The sequence below is a fragment of the Ranitomeya variabilis genome, chromosome 4 (genome assembly GCF_051348905.1).
Source record: "Ranitomeya variabilis isolate aRanVar5 chromosome 4, aRanVar5.hap1, whole genome shotgun sequence".
NCBI lineage: Eukaryota > Metazoa > Chordata > Amphibia > Anura > Dendrobatidae > Ranitomeya > Ranitomeya variabilis.
Genome location: NC_135235.1, coordinates 428,430,925 through 428,447,640, shown reverse-complemented (window position 1 = coordinate 428,447,640; position 16,716 = coordinate 428,430,925). Strand labels below are relative to the sequence as shown.

Sequence of the window (16,716 nt, the reverse complement as noted above, 5' to 3'; positions counted from 1 at the left end):
TACAGGAGCATCCATGACATCCCATTCTAAGCCTATCAGCATTACTATGGAGTTGTTTCTCCTTTTGTTGCAAAACAGCTTCCACTTTTCTCTGAAGGCTTTCTACAAGATTTTGGAACGTGTCTTAGGCTATGTTCACACGCTGCGGGTTTTGCTGCGGACCCGCAGCTGTTTTGCAGCTGTGGGTCCGCATCCTTTTTCCATGTAGGTTACAGTACAATGTAACCTAATGGAAAACAAAACCCGCTGTGCCAACGATCCTTTTTTTCTGTGGAAAATCCGCGCGGATTTTCTGCAGAAAAAAAGAAGGACCATGTCACTTCTTGGTGCAGAATCGCAGCGATTCTGCACCCATAGAAATGCATTGAACCGCTAACTTCCCGCATGGGGCTGTGCCCACGTTGCGGGAAGTTAAGCGGATAATGTGCGGATGGTACCCGGGGTGGAGGAGAGGAGACTCTCCTCCAGGCCCTGGGAACCATATTTGGGTGTAAAAAAAAGAATTAAAATAAAAAATCATGCTATACTCACCTCTCAGCGCTGCCCGCGGCGTCCGGTCTCAGTTGCTGTGCCGAACAGGACCTGTGGTGACGTCGCGGTCACATGACCGTGATGACGCCGCGGTCACATGACCGTGACGTCACGAAGGTCCTTGTCGGCACAGCCGCTTGCAGCGCCGGGGAGATCGCGACATCAGAGGGTGAGTATAGCCAATTTTTATTATTTTTACCATTACTATTGATGCTGCATATTGCTGCATATGCAGCATCAATAGTACAGGAGTAATCCCGCAGCGGAAACCGCGGAACAAACCGCGATAAATCTGCAGGGATAACCGCAGCGGTTTTGCCCTGCAGATTTTCAATTCCGCTGCGGGATTAACCCGCAGAGGAACCCGCAGCATGTGAACGTGGCCTAAAGGGAATTTCTGTCCATCCATGCAGAAAAACATGAGACAATGATCATAGAATATTAGAGTTGCAAGGGACTTCAGGGTCATCAGGTCCAACCCCCTGCTCGATGCAGGAGTCACTAAACCATCCCAGACAGATGTCTGTCCAGCCTCTGTTTGAAGACTTTTATTGAAGGAGAACTCGCCACCTCTAGTGACAGCCTTTTGTACTCATTGATCACCCTCACTGTCAATGATGATGAACGTGAGGGTCTGGCCCGCGAGCGTGACTGTCACATCAGACGGCAGAGAGTGACATAGTGACCATTGAGTCCTATTGTAAAAAACACATACCGCACTGTATACATTTTGATCAAAGTGTCGCTCCAGGTAGGGGGTGCAGCAGTCTGTGCTTTCTTATAAAGTAAGAACAAGGTATACTGATACAGAAGAACCTCCTTTTGCATATGGCGCATGCATGGGGCCTATGGGCACAATCTTCGCGTGCGCTGACGAGTTTGAAGAATGGAAAATAGACAGACACATTTTACTGTGTATAGAGTAGTGTAACAAGAGGTCTCGTCATAAATGCTAAGAGCACAATGTGTGACATACAGGACATGCCCTTGTCCTATAATAACCTTTGAGGCTATATACAGTATATTTTAGATTAGCGCTAGATGACAACACACGTTACATGATTGCACAATTTACAATGTATTTGTAACTAATTGTAACCTACTACTATGAATTAGGACAGAGAAGGTCACAGACGTACATGAAATCCCACATTTAGTCACTGTAGAAGGTAATAGTAAAGTTTCAGGATCCAAAGGCAGTAGCAAAAAGCACAAAAACAAAAAAGTGTCCAGAGTGCCACCCGTGGTGTATAAGAGGATCTGCCTTCTCTAGACAACTCTGTGACATATACTCGGAAATACGCTAACGCTCCTGCCCTGGACGCCTTCATTCATACAATGCTTGGCAAAGATTCCTAGTGGAAGTGGGTAAATCTCTACCATCTGAATTTGGCAATAACATGTACTCTGTACACTTACTATGATAAAGGGAATCTATCATCAGATTTTTACCACCTAATTTGAGAGCACCATGATGTAGGGTCAGTTACCCCGATCCCAGCGATGTGTCACTTACTGGGCTGCTGGCTTAAGTTTTGATAAAATCACAGTATCAGCATGAGATTATCATTAGGACCAGTAAACCTCCTACAATGTAGTCCTCCATATTCATGAGCTCTGTATAGCCCAGCCTGCAGCTTTCTGCCTATGGGTCAAATACATAAAAATACCATCAATTAATGAATAATAAATAACAACTAGCAACTACATCCTAAGTACATCAAAGAAGCTTTCCAGGACATGACGGGACACAAATAGATCGCAATAAATACTACTCCCCAGTCATATACGTATCAATGAATGCTATTTCACATATGGGACCTGCTAGCAGTGGCAAGCGGTGGTTTAAACCCAGTAGTCTGCTATAAAGTGCATTATCCAAGGGAAATGCCCACACATCATGAAACCGTCATTATAAATATAAAGAACAAACATAATTAAATGGATTTACCCATGTGTGTGCAAGCGTCCCGCGTAGATCCTGGATCGCAAAACCCCAACGCGCGTTTCGCGTGCAAATCTCGTCGCTTCCTCAGGGGGCGTGCACCCTGTTTGTTCTTTATATTTATAATGACGGTTTCATGATGTGTGGGCATTTCCCTTGGATAATGCACTTTATAGCAGACTACTGGGTTTAAACCACCGCTTGCCACTGCTAGCAGGTCCCATATGTGAAATAGCATTCATTGATACGTATATGACTGGGGAGTAGTATTTATTGCGATCTATTTGTGTCCCGTCATGTCCTGGAAAGCTTCTTTGATGTACTTAGGATGTAGTTGCTAGTTGTTATTTATTATTCATTAATTGATGGTATTTTTATGTATTTGATTCTTTGAAATAAAATTCAATTGATTGTAAAATTACATTGGCTAGTTTTGACTCTCAATTCTCCTTTATACTACTATTTGTATGAAGAGTCGCCATTTGTGTGTTACCTATAACTGACGTCTTATTCTTTCTTTCTGCCTATGGGGTAGCAAACACCTGGTGACAGATTCCCTTTAATGCTTTCTCTAAATCATCCCTTACTTGTATTATTTAAAAATAATTAATTATTATAAAAGATATCAGATACTCCACAACAATTCAAAACATAAAGAAGAGAATGAAGAATATTTTTCACATTTGTCTTCCAATATCTGTAAATCCATAATTTTAAGATAAATATTATGATTACTTATGATAAAATTCATGTGATTCTCCCTTTCTTTGATGTTCTGTGGCCAGGCTTCAGATCTCTGGTGAGAGACTACTAGTAATGAGCGAACATGCTAGGATAAGGTGTTATCTGAGCATGCTCGAGTGCTAACTGAGTGACTTGAGCGTGCTCGAATAATATGTTTGAGACCCCGCGGCTGCATGTCTCGTGGCTGTTCTACAGCCGCAACACATGCAGGAATTGCCTAATAAACAGACAATCCAAAAGATGCAACCGCTAAGGCCGGGTTCACCTTAGCGTTTCTGTGTGCAGCGTATGATCCACATAGATCCGCAGGCGTCATGCGTACATATATTTAACATGGTGTACACAGGGACACGCGTTGGCATGCATTCACATGCGGATGCATACACATGCGTCATTTTGCGGTGTCTGGCGAACGCAACATGTTGCATTTTTTGAGGCGTCAAATATTGCGCAATCATGTACGTGCGTGCGATTGAGGATGTGTGTCAAAAAACACATTACTGTCTATGGAAACACACTGGTACACAAGGAGATGTGTACGCATGCGTTCGATACGCATGCATGCTTTAGACTGCACATGTCCAGGAAATGATGTCACCAACTCCACCATGCGCATAAAAAACGCAAACACATGGCACAACGCATGCACACGCAGCATGTTTTTTGTGTGTCATGCGTAAGATGATGCGGAGGCGTAAGCATGCGTTTGCCTCCATTTTGGCATGAGTTTGTGTATGCAGATGATACGCTGAGCACAGAAACGCTAATGTGAACCTAGCCTAACACTCGGTTAGCACTCGAGCATGCTCAGATAACACCTTATCCCAGCATGTTCGCTCATCACTAGTGACCACCTTCAAATAGGGCATCAGTAAGGATCTTCACGAATCATAATGGTTTTATATAATGGGGTCAAATAAGTATACTGGCACATCCTGTAGCACAGCTACCGGGGGGGGGGGGGGGGGGGGGGGCAGAAACAGTTAAAAGTCTGCAGCAGAGCAGGGAGACACGATCTCTCTGCACTGCCGTTATGGGACGGGGGGCTCGGCACTGTACCCCGCAAATTCAACTGTATCGGCATCTGCTGATACGGCTGGCAGCAATGACGGTGGAGGTGACCATTTCTTCCATATCATACTTCCTCAGCATCTGACGTCACTACATTATGTCCTCTGCGCTGAGATCTGTGACGCTGCGGAGATCGGAGGAGGAGAGGTGACTATTGAATCTTTTTTTTAAGAACATTGTGGTGAACATAAAACTATATTGAGGGCTATGAGAGGCACTGTATGGTCTATGTGGTGCATTATACTATATAGGCTAAGGAGTACATTATACTGTATGGACTATGGGGTACATTATACTGTAAGGACTATGAGGTTAATTATACTGTATGGGTTAAGGGGTAGATTATACTGTATGGTCTATAGGATGCATTATACTGTATGGACTATGGGGTGCATTATAGTGTATAGGCTATGGGGTGCATTATGCTGTACGGACTATGGGGTGCATATACTATATGGGCTAAGGGCTACATTATACTGTATGGTTTATGGGGTTCAATTTACTCTATGGGCTAAGGGGTACATTATACTGTATGGTCTATGGGGTGCATTATACTATATGGGCTATAGGGTGCATTATACTGTATGGACTATGGGGTACATTATACTGTATGGACTATAGGGTACATTATACTGTATGGGCTATGGAGTGTTTTATACTGTATGGTTTATGAGATGCATTATACTGTATGGACTATAGGGTGCATTATAGTGTATAGGCTATGGGGTGCATTATGCTGTACAGACTATGGGGTGCACTATGCTGTAAGGACTATGGGGTGCACTATGCTGTACAGACTATGTGGTGCACAATGCTGTACGGACTATGGGGTGCATTATACTATATGGTCTAAGGGGTACATTATACTGTATTGTTTATGGGGTTCAATTTACTGTATGGGCTAAGGGGTACATTATACTGTATGGTCTATGGGGTGCATTATACTATATGGGCTATAGGGTGCATTACACTGTATGGACTATGGGGTACATTATACTGTACGGACTATGGGGTACAGTATACCGTATGGGCTATGGGTTGCTTTATACTATATGGTCTATGGGATAGCAACAGAAATCCCATATACATATTTGAGAAACAGGGGTAGCGACACAAATTGTCCGCAACCCCTGTTCAAACAACCTCAGCTCCAATAAACATCAGACAAAAATACGAGAAAAAGGAGCAAACTGATTACATCCGGTAAAAATAGTCATATAACTCTATTAATTTGTAGAAAAGATAAAACATCTCAACAGTACATAAAGAGCCATAAACAATGCAGATTGCTATATACCCCACCCCCCCACCTATCACCACCTCACATTGCACATGAGTCCCTGAAAAAATAACATAAAGGTCCAAAGACCATAACCCTGAGGGAGCAGTGCATCCAAAAGTGGACACCTGGAGGTCAGCATGCATCCATAAAGTGACTAAGGATAAAGTAACACCTGTCTATCTTTCATATAAAGTGCGGAAGTAACTAGCAAAAGGTGCAATGCTTACCAGCAGATGAGTGGGAACAAGGGGAGTGGGATGGAGGGACAAATGTGTCTTCTACCTTGGGGTTAAGGGATTTTTTCTGACAGCGTGGGCGGGTATGTGTGTGGCCAGAATCGTGGGCCCCCTCCCAGATAGTGTGCAAGTATTGAGCGGTCTTACCCATACCAGAAGAGAAGGAAGTTCAGAGGTGAGATCGTTCTAATTCTTATACTTTAATCACTGTTACTGCATCTTCATATGACGGATGGAGATAAGAGATATGCGGTTTGTGATTGTGCATGTCATGTGGTTTCTCATATGATTTGATTTTTTCCCCTAAGAGATTGATATACCAAATGGTTATTTACAAAATTTTGGGGATTTTGTGGTTTTTCCAGTCCCTCTGAATGGGAATTTTTTCTGTGAGTCCTTTATTTGAATTTTTCTTGTTGTTTTTGTGTGGTTACTTATACCAATTTTAGCAGATATATTAAAAGTTAATTTTTATATTAGTCACACCCTGCTTTGATATACCGTGGGGTACAGTAGGGTCATCATACTGTGTGTGTTGAGGGTACTGTGGAGGAATTCACTGTAGGGGGATCTTAGTTCTTGTGGGGCACTTTTGTTGACATCATACTTTACGAGTGCAATGAAAGAGGAATCTAGAGCTCCAGTAGGAGGAAAATTAGAGGGCACAGAGTCCACACAGGAGGTGCAGTAATAGGGACACATATGGCAGCAGCGGCTCAGCATTGGGGTATAAGCAGGATGAGGAGGTTGAGCAGGATGGGGATAGATGGGGATAGTGCCTGAAATGTGAGGTCAGATGAGTCTTTGTTGTAATTTCGGCAGCCGAGTTCTGGCTAGAAGAAGTCGTCATGTTGGTCTGGGCCAGATGGAAAAGACAGGAAAAGTGAACGACTCCATCAGAAAGAACATCGGCTGTAAGTCTCCATCAATAACAGTACTCTAATCTCTTATATGTTCTGCAGCACTGGTATCTACTACTATATGGTCATTATATGGCGGTAATATCAGAGTTGATCTTTGTATAAAGATTTTTTTTCAGTAACAGCGCGGTCATCTGCTGAGGTTCTCCTACATCCACTATTAGGGTGCGCCACCATCGTTGTAATCAGGGTTACCTGGTTAGGGGCCCACTGAGAAGTTTCGTCCCCCCTAAACCAAGCCCCTAGCTATACCTCAGGGAACATTACTAGCTGTGCATGTTATGATAACTATGTGTTACACAACTGCATTGCTACATCCATTTTGTCAGCTGAAGTCTAATGGGATAAAGTGTCTTTATCTACAAAGTTCAAAAATAAAGTAACCCACTGTCTGGTGTTATCAATGGACGTAGAAGGCCTCCTTGTGCTTCTTAATTTATAGAAGTGATACCCATCTCATAGAAGTTGTGAAACATTACGTGGATATGAGGCTGTACGAAAAGCTATAATGAACGCTCATCTGAGGTGAGCTTTTATGTGTATGAGGGATACAGTGGAAATAGCCATCACCCGACAGCCATATAATGTGTGTGAGCACCCTAACAATCTACTCAGCCCTTGTATCAAACTCTGACAACAGCCTAGAAAACAGTGAGACCGCATAATACACTTTATTCTACACATTTGGATCATGTCCCTACTCTACAGTCCAAGCTCGTAAGAAAAATTCAGTCAAACTTCTCCAAAAAATAGACTGGGAGATATCTGAGGCCTGGTCCTCAGTCTGCAAAATTCTCACACAATCGGGACTAGCGTACCCAACCACCCACAAACACCCCATGGGAGCTACACACAAAAAGATTTGCTCCCAGTCCTTACAGTAGGCTGATATAGGACAAGGGTCAGTAGAGGGGCATACACTGACAGGAATCAGTGATTAAACACTATGAGCAATATGTCTACCACAATACATTTATGAGGCCTTATCCGTGCAGTGGGAAGCCATTGTTGTTTAATTATAGGAATAATAATTATAGTTAAAGGGGTTGTCCAGTCATATAATACTGATATGACCTATCCTGAGGATAGATAATCAATATCAGATTGTTGGGGGTCAAAGACCTGATACTCCCACCCACCGGTGACGACCATTTGTAAACAATGAACAGAGCTTCAGTGCAAATTTCCATTCAATGTGTGAATATACAGTATAAGCGATAGGTAATAAATCAATTATAGACTGCCATGTTCCCTGGTCTGGGGGATAGCTTGGTGACAAAGAATAGCATAACCATTACAGCCCCCCGAGCTGTCCTAATAACATGTATAGCTGTCTTCACAGCGGCATGGTAAGGAGGATTTATGGTAAGGAGGATTAATGTACAGCCTCACATCTAGGCCGGGGAGGCTGTATATATCATGAAGCAGCTTTCCAAAGAAATGGAGATAATATTGAATAACATTAAGATTTGTATAAAAAATAATATCCAATTTGTTAGCCTTTATTAGCTTTTATAGTTATGCACCTCTATATATCTATACTGTATATTATCTGACTTTGTCATTTATATATTATACCCTACAATATTTTACGTCATAGTGTTACAGAGAAGGTTCACCAATACGGGTAATATGGGACAGGAGGGGCTGCTCCGCTCCAAAATGAACACAAAGCTGTGTGAAATTAGCAGAGGGGCCTTTCCTCCTCTGGCAGCCATGAGGCCTAGTTCGTCCCTAGCTGTGAACCAGAATGCCTCTCTACAGGATGCAGGAGCGTGCTACATTCGAGCAGCTACTGTAAGGGGAAGGCATTTTGTGCCTACCAAGCTGAGCTCCATCTTAACACATGCATGCTTCTCCGTGTCCGCTCGGAAAATGCCTCCTCTGTGAAGCGCCCAGCATTGATGCCACGAAGGATTCTGAGGGGATTAATCGTGCCCTACGATGACCTGTTATGTGGAAGCCCGGATTGATCAAGGAGATGAAGAGATTCCCTTATTGCATCGTATGAATTTGTAGATTCAGTTTGCTGTGGTCCATGATAGGGTTAACCCCATACTAGTTTCAAGATTTTAAAGGGTATTCCAATATTAATCTACCAAGTGGAGGACACAGATTGATGAGGGCCCCTGTGCAAGAACATTGGTACTGTGGTAGAAGCTGCGTTTTGCTTTGGAGGTGGAAGTGGGCCCCCTTACATCTTGGGCCTCAGGTTGCACCAATGGTATGGCCAACCTTAAAAATACCTATGTCAAGACCTTTCATTGTGGACATTAGTGAGGTTCTCCTTAGGACATATATGTTTGACATGTAGTTGAAAGTTATTGTTGGAGAACCCCTTAAAAGGGAACCACCTGGAGAAAATGAGTTGTCAATTATGAGTATGAATGAACACATCTGACCCCAGCTTCACACGTCCATATTTCAGGGTCCACGCACAGACCGCAATTTTCAGACCGGCCTATATATATATAAAGCGCCTGAGATGGGACTAGGAGATTTTTGGACGATTAGGCAATCGTGGACCATTCACTGACTATGAAGCCAGCAGAATATGTGAATTCACCTGTGGCCATGTCCCGTAAGATGCAATTTATTAAGGGGAAATTCGCTATTGTCCTAAAAAAAAGCCACAGGTCAATGTGTGAATCTGGCCGAATATGTTAAAGAAGAAATAGCTTCTGTCAAGGGTAGAGGAATCCTAGGCCCAGATTACAGTGTTCCTCAATGGTGATGGTGGCATCTTACTTTTCGTGATTCCTATTGATATTTATGTAGTTCTTATTATATGGCGTCAAAATAACCAGGTTCCTAAAGTCTTCAGTAATGTGTTCACCTCTGCGCTCAGGTGCTAAAACGTATTTCTTTCCTTCGAACTTAGCAGGTAACGTTATTTGCAGAATTTGCCTCCATTTATATTAATTCCCCACGAGTGGCTGAAAAAACAAAACAAGTGGAGGTCCCCAAACGTTAAATTTAAAGGGGGAGGCCACCTATGGAGATCCCTTGAGATGTAAGAAGATGGCATCCTAGAAAAAAATGAAGGCGCAATGGTGCCCATTATACATAATTTTGGTACTCAAAGGGTGTTTCTGTTACTATAGTGAACTTATGCATAAATAGCAAATCCCTAATATCCTATCAAGTGATCAAAATGGCTACCTTTACTAGTGGACCAGACTGTACGTGAAGTATCTGCCACATTAGATGGCTGGCCTATCGGGCTGAGGTTGGTGGTTTCGGACGACTGGGGTGTATAGGGGCTTTAAACGAGACCTGTTTTGCCTTATTTTATTACTGTTGCTCCCCTTAGTGTTCTCCATTTTTTTCATACTTCGAGAAAAATTGGCCTTTTTACATAGTGTTGATTTTTATGGTCTTTGCCAAAGGATAATAATGCACCCTAGAGACACGCCCCCGAGAATCCTGTGAGCCACACCCCCTTGTATAAGACCTTAAGAATCAGTAGTACATAAACAGACCCATATCTCAGGAACCATATGGCGGATTTATAGAAGAAAATATATTATAATCAGGGGAGTAGCGGGAATAAAATGAGAGCAAAGTCTGGACACTTTAGACCTAGTGATTGTCCCACTTTAAGGACAAATTAGAACATAAAAGTAAACTGAACATAATGGAATGACACAGAGGTAACCCAGTTGGTGGAGAATCACACAGCACTGCAAGTGCCCACAAAGCCTAGAGCCGGCCACTATATAGCAACGTGGCTTCTACTGACTACATATTGTCCTGCTACTACTCCTCCATTATTAAACAGCACAGTGGGCATCAGTCATGGCGCACCATCCTGGCTGCCCTACATTACCAAGGGGACGAGGACTTATGTGCCATGCGTATAGATCCATCCCAGTAAGATCCAGTACACACCAGTGCGCGCCCGAGGAGCACATTTTACATCCCATAGACACTGATAATATGCCCACCATAGTGTGCATAGTGTGGGCCTTCTGCTCTTGGGGCCTCCATGGCAGCTACATGTGGCTTGTCATCCTTCTGTGAATTCACCATGTTCACAATGTACCCTCCTACACAATATTTCATTATTATTTTACAGAACTAATAATATGGAGAATAATAAATCATCTACACCCCTGGTCTAGTATAAAACACATTTGTCATCAAGTGTTGGAAGGTGAAAACCCCACCACCACTCACCAGCCCTACCAGGGATGCCATGCTGGGGGTATCATGCATGGCAGAGCAGCATCCTGGCAATGCCATCCTCCCAGGATATAATGGCACATTTATGCCTCGTCCAGAGCTGCTGACTGCTGTCCCTCCCCCTGCTCCATCCATCTTCTGGGGTCCTAGATCTGGGCACTTACCTGCTGCCTCCTCGGCTGTGTCTGTGCTGAGCTCTCCCTGGCAATGGGCAGGTGATGCAGCAGCAGATGTCTCCTCCCTGGTGATGTCTCCCCGGTGCCCCCTCCCTGCTGGTGCAGTCTCTGGGATGTCTCTCTCCGAGCAGCACCGTCTATTTAAATGACAGACATCCTCCGCCGGCCACGCCACATGGGCTGACAGCTTCTCGCCGCCGCCGTCCAATGAGGGGAGGCCGGGCTCCGGGGTGATTCAGCCCCCCATCCCCACCCCAAACGTGCAACCTCTGCAGAGGGGGGAGAGCAGGAACCTGAGGGAGACCTGTGTGCTGGGAAATACCGACCGAGCCAGCAGCCCTGACCCGAAAGCTGCCGCTCCATGACACCCTGGAATGGCTCCATGTGCCAGCTGCAAGTGGCCCTCACGTCTGCTCCTAAGGGCCAATCACCCGGTACACATTGCATGAGCTGACACAGATGCCCCCATGGGGATGTGCACCTACCCCATGATTAAGTGCCAGCCACAGATGCCCCTCTAATAAAGTGCCTGCCACAGATGCCCCTCTAATAAAGTGCCTGCCACAGATGCCCCTCTAATAAAGTGCCAGCCACAGATGCCCCTCTAATAAAGTGCCAGCCACAGATGACCCTCTAATAAAGTGCCAGCCACAGATGCCCCTATAATAAAGTGCCAGCCACAGATGCCCCTATAATAATAATCTTGCAGCCACAGATGCCCCTATAATAATGTTCCAGCCACATATGCCCCTCTAATCAAGTGCCAACCACAGATGTACCCTCTAATAAAGTGTCAGCCACAGATGTCGCTATAATAAAGTGCCTGCCACAGATGCCCCTCTAATAAAGTGCCAGCCACAGATGACCCTCTAATAAAGTGCCAGCCACAGATGCCCCTCTAATAAAGTGCCAGCCACAGATGCCCCTCTAATAAAGTGCCAGCCACAGATGCCCCTATAATAAAGTGCCAGCCACATATGCCTCTATAATAAAGTGCCAGCCACAGATGCCCCATAATAAAGTGCCAGCCACAGATGCCCCATAATAAAGTGCCAGCCACAGATGCCCCTCTAAAAAAGGGGCCAGCCACAGATGCCCCTCTAATAAAGTGCCAGCCACAGATGCCTCTATAATAAAGTGCCAGCCACAGATGCCCCATAATAAAGTGCCAGCCACAGATGCCCCTATAATAAAGTGCCAGCCACAGATGCCCCTCTAATAAAGTGCCAGCCACAGATGCCCCTATAATAAAGTGCCAGCCACAGATGGCCCTCTAATAAAGTGCCAGCCACAGATGCCCCTATAATAAAGTGCCAGCCACAGAAGCCCCTATAATAATGTTCCAGCCACATATGCCCCTATAATAATGTTCCAGCCACATATGCCCCTATAATAAAGTGCCAGTCACAGATGCCCCTATAATATAGTGCCAGCCACAATTGCCGCTATAATAACGTGCCTGCCACAGATGCCCTTATAATAATCATCCAGCCACAGATACCCCTATAATAAAGCGCCAGCCACAGATACCCTTATAATAAAGTGCCAGCCACATATGCCCCTATAATAAAGTGCCAGTCACAGATGCCCCTATAATATAGTGCCAGCCACAATTGCCGCTATAATAACGTGCCTGCCACAGATGCCCTTATAATAATCATCCAGCCACAGATGCCCCTATAATATATGCCAGCCACAGATGCCCCTATAATAATCTTCGAGCCACAAATGCCCCGAAAATAAAATGCCAGCCACAGATGCCGCTATAATAAAGTGCCAGCAACAGATGCCCCTATAATAAAGTGTCAGCCACAGATGCCCCTATAATAATCTTCCAGCCACAAATGCCCCTGTAATAAAGTGCCAGCCACAGATGCCGCTATAATATAGTGCCAGCCACAGATGCCCCTATAATAATATTCCAGCCACAGATACCCCTATAATAAAGTGCCAGTCACAGATGCCCCTATAATATAGTGCCAGCCACAACTGCTCCTATAATAATATAACAGATACTGACATCCCTATATTAAAAACCAGCCACAGATACTATTATAATAAAGTATAGCTACCCCTGATAAAGTGCCAACCACAGATATCATTATAATAATGTACCGGACAAGAATGCCCTAAATAAATGTATCTGCCCTACAATAAAGTGCCAGCCACAGATCCTTCTATAATAATGTACCTATCACAAATACCACTATAATAATGTACCTGAAACCCCTATGTTAAAGTACCAGTCACAGATGCCTCTATAATAATGTACTTGCCACAGATACCACTATAATAATATAAATGAAAGTGCCAGCCACAGATGCCTCTATAATAATATAAATGAAAGTGCCAGCCACAGATGCCTCTATAATAATGTAATTGCCACAGATGTAATGCCCCTGTAATAATGTACGAGCCACACAATGCCTCTATAATAATGTACACCTAGTCCTATAGTCATATACCTACCTCTTGCCTTTCTTCTTACTAGTGATGATCTGGCACTAAAATGCTCGAGTGATCAGTACTCGAATCGAGCAGGTTGGACTCTTGGAAAGGGCTCGACTCGAGTAACAAAGTCATCTGTCGCCATATTTTGCCGTCGCCTATAACACATGATGAATCTCTAAAAATTTGGAGTGAGGGCCGCATGATGACCTACATTTGAATTGGCTTTATGTTCCGCTGTTTTCATCCGGTGGGGTTGAGAAGTCTGAGCCAATCCAGGCCTTGCTCATTTTGATAAGTCAGCCTGTCAGCATTTTCCTCCTTGGTTGCCCAAGGATCTATGACCTCTGCCGCCAGATGGGAAGTTTTTTACTAAGCCCGGGGTCACACTTGCGAGTTCAATTTGAGAAACTTGCGCAAGTCTCTTGCATCAATACCCGGCACTGCTGTCGGCACTCGGGACGGGAGCATGTGGCTGCATGTATTTCTATGGACCCCCATTGAAGAAGCGATTGCGAAACGCGCGTCGGGGCGTGTTTTCTGACTGAGCAGCTTACACTCAGGGATAGCATACTTATGTTTATCTTTAATCAGCTCCTGGCATAATGCTTTACCTTTCCAGCTTAGGCTAAAAACTTTTCACTATGCAAAGACAGCTTCCATTACCATGATCTATCCTTATAACACTAGGTTATAAAATCACTAATGGCATTTTAGTGTTTTTCTTTAAGCTACTTTGTGCACTGCCACTTTATACACTGTATATATATATATACAGTATATATATACAGTATATATATATATATATATATATATATATATATATATATATATATATATATATATATATATATTCTTTGATATATTTCATATGTTTTATGCCATTATCCATTTTGGGGTTAATATGCACTGGCACTTTACCAATTAAAGGGTTTTTGATCTTTATGCACAGTGCATTCATAATGTAATTTTTCCTATACCTAGAATTACTGTATTATCAATGTATGACTGTTCCGCTGTCACTCTGTTCTGTTTTCCCCTGTGATTATTGATAGGAATACATATGTTGCATATTTTATTCTATTTATATTAATAAAGTTGTATATTTTATTGGGATTCTGGCACTTCCTTTGTTTTTTTGGTTTCCTTATTATTAAATCGGTAATTAGTGTTGGCAAAAATGTGTATAACGAGAGGGTTACGGGAAAGGCAGTGGGACATAAAGTCAGCAATGTGAGCCAAACTCCAAGCAGGCAAGACTACTCTTTCCACTTCCTTCTCTTCAGCCCATTCACACTGAACAGATGGGATGAAGCTGGTGTGGGAAGTACTCACTGAATCACAGGCAACCATCTCCTGTTCCTCCTCCTTCTCAGCCTTCTCATTATCACCCAATCCGCGCTGAGGAGATGAAATGAGGCTGGGCAGGGTAGTACCACCCTGTGTACTTTCTTCCTCCATCTCCATCTGGTTCACATGCAAAGCTATCTCTTTAATTGTGAGCTGCGAACAATTGAGTAGACACAGAAGCGGGATGCTTATGCTGATGATGGCGCCATCGCCACTCATCATTTGGTTGGTTCCTCAAAGTTTTGGAGAACCTCACAGATGTCAGACATCCATGCCCACTCATCGGTTTTTTGCAGAGGCTGACCGGAACACCAATGAGAGTGTTGTATTCATCTATTGGCCTCTGCTGCTCACAAAGCTTTGCCAACATATGCAATGTGGAGTTCCAGCACATGGTCACCTCGCACACCAGTTGGTGAGCTGGCATTTGCAAGCTGTGCTGCAGCAATACCAGACCGGCGGCAGCTGTAGTTGACTTTAGGAAATGGGTGCACGCGCAGCGTACCTTCACAAGTAGCTCAGGAAAATCTGAGTATTATTTCAGAAACCACTGTACCACTAAGTTGAGCACGTGGGTCAGGCATGGTATGTGCGCTAGCTTACCAAGCTTCAGAGCCACCACTAGGTTACAGCCATTATCACAGACAACCATGCCAAGTTGTAGGTTCAGTGGCTAGAACCACAGATCTCTCTGGTCTGTTATAACTTTCAACATCTTTGGAGCTTCGTGCTATTTGTCACCTAAACAAAGTTGTTTCAGCAGAGCTTTTTGCCACTGCACCGAGGCAGTGCTGCAGTGCTTCCAGCTTGTGACTGCTATGGATGACAACTTGGAGATGGAAAATAAGGCGAAGGAGGGGGTGCAGGAACTGTTGTAGGAGGTGGAGAAAACTCTGATGGAACTAGGCGTCTGTAGCACATGTGCAGTCCCACGGTGCACCTCGGTCCAGGCCTCCACTACATTCACCCAGTATGTTGTCAGGGAAATGTAGCATCCCTGGCCACAAGCACTTGTCCAAGTCTTAAGGCTGAGTCACACATAACGATATCGTTAACGATATCGTTGCAACGTCACGCTTTTGGTGACGTAGCAACGATCCCGCTAACGATCTCATTATGTGTGACAGCGACCAACGATCAGGCCCCTGCTGGGAGATCGTTGGTCGATGGGAATGATCAGGACCTTTTTTTGGTCACTGATCACCCGCTGTCATCGCTGGATCGGCGTGTGTGACGCCGATCCAGCGATGTGTGACGTCACCGCTGTGCTCTGCTTTACGGCCGGCCAGCGCTGACACATTCAGTGCAGGGAAGCCGCCGGCGGGGGACGTGACAGACATCAGAAGGTGAGTATGTAGTGTTTTTTTTTTACTTTTACAATGGTAACCAGGGTAAATATCGGGTTACTAAGCGCGGCCCTGCGCTTAGTAACCCGATGTTTACCCTGGTTACCCGGGTGCTGCAGGGGGACTTCGGCATCGTTGAAGACAGTTTCAACGATGCCGAAGTCGTTCCCCTGATCGTTGGTCGCTGGAGAGAGCTGTCTGTGTGACAGCTCCCCAGCGACCACACGACTTACCAACGATCGCATCGCTGGTCGTGATCGTTGGTAAGTCGTTTAGTGTAACGGTACCTTTAATCGTTAAGTGGATCTCCCCAGTAACTGCGTTGGTCAGGGCATGGGTGGTTTTATGGGACACATGCTGGTGTAAGGCGGGGATGGAACATCGGGAAAAATAGTGTTGGCTGGGGACTGAGTACCAAGAGACGGCCACCCTCATGAGGTTGTGGAAAGCCTCAGTGTCCACAAGCCTTAACATTTCGAGGG

The 16,716-nt window shown here is 44.4% G+C and overlaps 1 protein-coding gene across 1 annotated transcript in view; it reads right to left on the bottom strand.

The window, feature by feature from the left end:
- The window catches only part of FASN (fatty acid synthase), a 108,712-nt gene extending 97,485 nt beyond the window's left edge, over positions 1–11,227 (bottom strand). The window contains exon 1 of the mRNA XM_077251392.1: positions 11,079–11,227. The gene's annotated coding sequence lies outside the window, so the exon portion shown is untranslated. The remainder of the gene's footprint in view (positions 1–11,078) is intronic.
- Positions 11,228–16,716: the final 5,489 nt, after the last annotated feature.